The sequence below is a fragment of the Aplysia californica genome, unplaced genomic scaffold (assembly GCF_000002075.1).
Source record: "Aplysia californica isolate F4 #8 unplaced genomic scaffold, AplCal3.0 scaffold00282, whole genome shotgun sequence".
Lineage (NCBI taxonomy): Eukaryota > Metazoa > Mollusca > Gastropoda > Aplysiida > Aplysiidae > Aplysia > Aplysia californica.
Genome location: NW_004797552.1, coordinates 584,267 through 590,129, shown reverse-complemented (window position 1 = coordinate 590,129; position 5,863 = coordinate 584,267).

Sequence of the window (5,863 nt, the reverse complement as noted above, 5' to 3'; positions counted from 1 at the left end):
TGAACGCGACTGGTTTTGTCCAAGACGACACATCTGTTTCGACGACCGTTGTAGAGCATCAGGAATATCAACAACAGCAGCAGCAACAGCAGTCACATCAGCAGCAGCAACAGCAGTCACATCAGCAGCAGCAACAGCAACAGCAGTCACATCAGCAGCTGCAACAGCAACAGCAGTCACATCAGCAGCTGCAACAGCAACAGCAGTCACATCAACAGCTGCAGCAGCAACAGCAGCTGTCTCGACTCAGGAGAAGTTTCAGCACTTGTCCTCGCACCTGCTCTGAACGCAATCGTGAATACCGAGAAGGCGAGGGTGAAGAGGAGGAGGTAGAGGAAGAAGAGGGGGAGGAGGAGGAGGTAGAAGAGGACGCGAGGGAGGCGGAAGATAAAGAAGAAGAAGTGGAGGATGTAGAAAAGGAAGAGGTAGAGGAGGAAGAGAAGGGGGTAGAAGAGGAAAAAGAAGAAGGGCTTGGTCCCTTGGTGACTTCCTGCCCTGGCCAGTGTCTCCAGCCGCTCGTGTCGCCAGCTCAAGGTCACGCCCTCAGACAGGGCCTTAGAAGTGACCACCCACAGCAGAGTAAGCCTGATTCCCCGTTTGGACTTCTCTGTTGACATCCACCCCTTGGCGCTCGCTCATAATATGACCGTATGCAGTTGCGAGCGCCGTAAAACCTCTCCTTCAACCCCCCAACCCCCCCCCCCCAGATATTTGCACTTATATTGTACAAACCTTACTAAAACAAAACATAAGATTTGATGTTGTTGTTTTCTTGAGGTGCAGACCTGAGCAGCTACAGCAGACAAGACCAGACGGGGGTGAGCGCCGTAAACGCGCGGAGACGTCGCCGGAGATTGTTTCACGAGGCCAGTTTTCCTCACATGTCGACGCCACCAACAGCCTCTCACAGTCACAGTCACAGTCACGCAGGCCGCAGTCACAGTCACAGTCACACACACAGTCACAGTCACGCAGGCCCCAGTCACAGTCACACACACAGTCACCCAGGCCCCAGCACCAGACGCGCGACACACCACGCCCACTCTGACAACGCGGCGATGTCTGCAGAGAACGAAAATTATAATAACAATAGTCGAGCTACATTGTCAGGTATTTCTTCATCCCTGTGGCGTCCTCAGATCACAGCGATAAGGGAGGCGACTCCGTGCAACACTTTGTCCAGCTGTAGCCGTCAGAGTTATGCCCCTTGCACGCACGTCTTGCCTTGTTGTTGCCATGGTCGCCCACAGGACGCTTGGAGTGGGGGTAACGGAGGAGAATCGGACGTCCGCCGTGTGGTTACAACAACCAGAGCAGTCTCTTCTGTGGACACACTCGCGCCTATTTTTGCAGAGAGTGCCCCAAACTCACCATTTCAAGACAGAGTCTCAAATGGACAGTTTCAAGACAGAGGACAGTTTCAAGACAGAGCCTCAAATGGACAGTTTCAAGACAGAGTCTCAAATGGACAGTTTCAAGACAGAGCCTCAAATGGACAGTTTCAAGACAGAGCCTCAAATGGACATTTTCAAGACAGAGTCTCAAATGGACAGTTTCAAGACAGAGCCTCAAATGGACAGTTTCAAGACAGAGTCTCAAATGGACAGTTTCAAGACAGAGGACAGTTTCAAGACAGAGCCTCAAATGGACAGTTTCAAGACAGAGCCTCAAATGGTCATTTCCAGAACAGAGCCTCAAATGGTCAGTTTTTCGCAGTGTGTGCTTCAAATGGTACGCTCCAAAGCTGTGTCTCAAATGGACCACTGAACGCGACTGGTTTTGTCCAAGACGACACATCTGTTTCGACGACCGTTGTAGAGCATCAGGAATATCAACAACAGCAGCAGCAACAGCAGTCACATCAGCAGCAGCAACAGCAGTCACATCAGCAGCAGCAACAGCAACAGCAGTCACATCAGCAGCTGCAACAGCAACAGCAGTCACATCAGCAGCTGCAACAGCAACAGCAGTCACATCAACAGCTGCAGCAGCAACAGCAGCTGTCTCGACTCAGGAGAAGTTTCAGCACTTGTCCTCGCACCTGCTCTGAACGCAATCGTGAATACCGAGAAGGCGAGGGTGAAGAGGAGGAGGTAGAGGAAGAAGAGGGGGAGGAGGAGGAGGTAGAAGAGGACGCGAGGGAGGCGGAAGATAAAGAAGAAGAAGTGGAGGATGTAGAAAAGGAAGAGGTAGAGGAGGAAGAGAAGGGGGTAGAAGAGGAAAAAGAAGAAGGGCTTGGTCCCTTGGTGACTTCCTGCCCTGGCCAGTGTCTCCAGCCGCTCGTGTCGCCAGCTCAAGGTCACGCCGTCCGACAGCCCTAATAAGTGACCGCTCAGGACCACTCGACAGCACCCCACCGCTCCACCCACGCCCACACAACCTCACCCCACCTCCCCACCCACGCCCACACAACCTCACCCCACCTCCCCACCCACGCCCACACAACCTCACCCCACCTCCCTACCCACGCCCACACAACCTCACCCCACCGCCCCACCCCGGCTCACCTTGCTCCACGGCCCAGCTGCAGCTTTTTCACGGCGACGATTTCTTTGCTTGAGGTTGTTTTTTTTGTTTTTTTTCATTTCCTTTTTCTTAATAATAATAATAATAATAATAATAATAATAATAATAATAATAATAATAAATGACATTTATATTGCGCTCAACCCCGATTAAAGTACACAGGCTCTGAGCGCTTTACAATACAGTACAACGTACAACAGTTACATAAAACGTTGTGTTCTGACTAAAGAAAATTACTCCAAATATTCATCTTATTAATTTAAAAACAGAAACGACTTCAGCTGACGTTTGAATGAATCAAAAAAAGATTTGATCTCTCAGTACTTGGTAAAGCATTCCAGATCTTGGGGCCTTGGTATTCAAATGCCCTTTCTCCCTTTTTTAAGTTTCATAGATGGTAAAATAATGTTCTTTTTGTCAGCTGATGACCTTAAACCTTACAATGATGTGACATCCTGGTTTAGTCAGGAGACTCTTTAAACTAACATGGAATGATATCAGAGAAATCAGCCCCTTTTTCCGCAAGATGGACAATTTTTATCCATTTTTCCCCTTTCTTCTCTTTTTTTTCTCAACGCCTTTCATGTCCATTTAAAACATATGATTGTTTTTGTTTGGATTTTCACTCAAATACATGTGCGTTGATCAAGGCTCAGAAATGTAACTTTGCAGTTTCCGAGGACATGCATTTCTTGATTGGAAGTCAGCACATTTTTGGTGGACATTTTCTGGCTAGTTTTACCTGACGCCAAGCAGCCCCCCCCCCCCCCCAAATAAAAAAAATAAAATAAAAATAAAAATAAAAATTAATTAATTTAAAAAATAAAAGCACTCCAGTTCTGAATACATGTATTTCGATTCCTCTTCAACATAGATGATTCCTCTTCAACATAGATAGATAATTTTTTTTTTATCGAAAGAAAGACAATGAAAAAGCTTTAAGATTATACCAGTGGGTGGTTGGAGGGCTCTCTGGTGTGGTTTGCTCCTTCTTTCCGATCAAATATCTATCGTCCTTAGCTCTCCTTCTTTCTGCTTTTTGTGTACTATGTTACTCTCTTGTAACACATAATCTATTCTTCGGCACTCATATGACCTTATTGTGTTGCAAGTGCCGTAAAACCTTTACCAGACCATCAATGATTTATTTATAGAGGCACCAGCCATCCATGTCCAGGTGCTGTTTTAGCCTCTTTTTTCTGTATGCGGATTAATAATATCTTTTTGCCAATTTATTGGTTCCGCTTCTATGTACCCCATATCTATGGTTCTAAAAAACCTCAAAGATTGTACCAGTAGCTCCATGTATGCCCCCAAATTTTGATGAGTGCTTGATTCCATTATGTCATAGTCACAGCCCATTACATGTAATGTATTTTGTGTCTTTAGTGTTGGTTTTCTCAACTGTTGTCATCTTGGGCACTCCTTTAGCTCAGCTGCTATCATGCTAGACTAGGGAGTGGATGGCCCTGGTTCAAACCCCAGGCTGGGCGTTCTTGAACTTTTTTGTGGCATTTCCTTAATGTACTTTAACCATATCCGTACGCCCTGATTTTGTACCCAAGGGGTTGTATTCTTCATACATGTATTGTAAAATACTTCTAGTAGGAAGATGTCGTTGAAACTTTCAGTATTTCTCAAAAAATCGTTTTGACATACTACTATGCAAAACGTACGGATCGGATTAACAAGTAAATTACCTACTTGGATAGTTGTGGCACAGAGTTCCCCACGTCGTATGGATACGATAGTAAAACACGACGTACGGATAGGGTTAAGTGGTGGCATAGAGTTCCCCACGTCGTATGGATACGATTGTAAAACACGACGTACGGATAGGGTTAAGTGGTGGCACAGAGTTCCCCACGTCGTATGGATACGATAGTAAAACACGACGTACGGATAGGGTTAAGTGGTGGCACAGAGTTCCCCACGTCGTATGGATACGACAGTAAAACACGACGTACGGATAGGGTTAATGCTTTTTTCCCCCTCAAGTGTCGTCATCTGTCTTATGTCACTCGCTTTTCTCTCTACTCTTTCTGTCATCGTCTTTGTTTTTCATTGGCGCCTAACTTTATCCATCTTTGTAGACGATTGAAATTTGTCTGCTTGAGATTTTTCATTTTGTTTGTGTACTTTGATTTTAATGAGATTGTTCCCCATTATGTTATGGCACCATCTTTCTTTATGACGTCACCCTCCTTTCTCTCTGGGTTTGTTTGTTTTTTTTTTGGGGGGGGGGGGGTTTGATTTTTTAAAAAATGACGCCAACCTTTAGCTGTCCTCCAGACAGATTTCTTTTCTCAAAAATTATTTTTTTCTTCCTTTCGTTGCTCTCTCTCTCTTTTTTCATTTTAGTACGTGAATACGTTGTTGTTGGTTGTTGTTGTTGTTTTCTGCAGCTGTCGCCATCTACCGTTGTTATGTCACTTTCTGCTCTCCTCTCTACTGCTCCTGTCTGTCTGTGTCTGTCTGGCAGTAGCGTCAGATTGTTGCTGTCCTGTAGACAGATTTCCCTGCTCAAAAATTATGTTTTTCTTCATTTCGTTGTTGTAGTTTAATCAAGCTTTTCGCTGAACTACCGCCGCCTTTACTTTCTTACGTCACTCTCTTTTTCTCTCTCCTCCTGTCTCTGCCTTGGTGTCGCAATGTTGCCTTACTTTAGCAGACATTGTGGACAGCATCTTTGCTGGGGATTTTGTTTTTTCATTTTTTAAAATTGTACGTTAATACGTTGTTGTTGTTGTTTTTTTCTACTACAGCTGTTGCCATCTACCTTTGTTACGTCAATCTATTTTCTCTCTCCTGTCTCTGCCTTGGTGTCGCAATGTTGCCTTACTTTAGCGACCTTGTAGACGAATATTTGCTCTATATTTTATATTTTCATTTCGTTTAGTACGTTAATACGTTGTTGTTGTTGTTGTTGTTTTCTACAGCTGTCGCCATCTACCTTTGTTACGTCACTTTCTCCTCTCCTCTCTACTGTTCCTGTATGTGTCCGTATGGCAGTAGTGTCCAAGTTTTGCTGTCTTCGTTTTTTATCTTTCTTCCTCTTACTTGTCCACTACTCCCCTCTTTGTACCCAGCCTCACCCCCGTATCTCTCTGTCTCTGGCTCTGTCTCTGTCTCTGTCTATCTCTCTCTCTCTTTCTCTCTCTCTCTCTCTCTCTCTCTCTCTTTGTCTCTGCCTTTGTCTGTCTCTCTCTCTGTCTCTCTCTCTGTCTCTCTCTGTCTCTCTCTGTCTCTCTCTCTCTCTCTGTCTCTGCCTCTGTCTCTCTGTCTGTCTCTGTCTTTCTCTGTCTCTCTCTCTCTCTCTCTTTCTCTCTCTCTCTCT